At 32.1% G+C, this 833-nt stretch overlaps 1 protein-coding gene across 1 annotated transcript in view; it reads right to left on the bottom strand.

The window, feature by feature from the left end:
• Window positions 1–833, bottom strand: part of LOC117125353 (E3 ubiquitin-protein ligase RNF8-like) — a 26,600-nt gene that overhangs the window by 1,221 nt on the left and 24,546 nt on the right. The gene's annotated exons all lie outside the window — the stretch shown is intronic.

Here is an 833-nt window from a genome sequence, read left to right as displayed (position 1 = left end):
ATCAATTGTTTCCCCCCCCCCCCACCAATCTTCTATAGTTAAAGCCCCACTTCTCAAAACGAGTAGAAAGAACAACAATTACGAATGACTCTCATTAATTTTGTCTGTTTTTTGTGCCCTGTTCCAAGAGCGGTGCGTATATAAAGACCAAAGCGGAGTAAAAACGCAATTGTTTGTAAATTTTGTGACCATCTCAGTAACCACTCCATCGATTTTATGGGTGCAACGGTTATCAGAGGCTTATGAAAACAATGTACTGTACATTCTTAAAATGTAAACCTATTAGGATTTATTCCTTTTGTGTTATTAAAGCCCATATATTGTTTAATATTATCTGCATACATAGATTCCTGTTTTTCATAGTTTAAAAAAAAAAAAAAATTATTATATTTAAGTTACTCCGATGTAACGTTACGTCGACGTAATCTCGCCATGACGTCATGATACGTTTGTGAAATGAAAATGCTAACTAATGTTTTGTGTGCTTTCTATCTCTCTGTTTGATCGAAAGTTAGACTGTAGTTTGCCAACTCACATGTGTAGTCGCAAAACTACTTGCACAAAAGTGAAATAAAAAGGAAAAACTTTTCATTGATTTTAAAAGTACATGCAAAGAGACTATAAATTGGAATGACTGTTTTAAGTTTATCCAGAAGGAACATATTTTTTTCTTATTTGTTTTTCATGGGTCGAATATGTCACAAGCATTCAGTACGATAGATAATAAATCATTATTTTTATGAATGTTAATTTTTATATAAGCGGACAAGATTATGATTACCAAGAAAAATTGAAAAACTTGTTATGATTTAGGGGTAGATGTGTATAAGAGA

This window comes from Anneissia japonica, unplaced genomic scaffold, assembly GCF_011630105.1.
Source record: "Anneissia japonica isolate Jap-2015-1 unplaced genomic scaffold, ASM1163010v1 scaffold2003_len1103335_cov173, whole genome shotgun sequence".
In the NCBI taxonomy this organism is placed as follows: domain Eukaryota; kingdom Metazoa; phylum Echinodermata; class Crinoidea; order Comatulida; family Comatulidae; genus Anneissia; species Anneissia japonica.
Note: the sequence above shows the minus strand (reverse complement) of the source record. Positions and strands in the feature narration are given on the sequence as shown.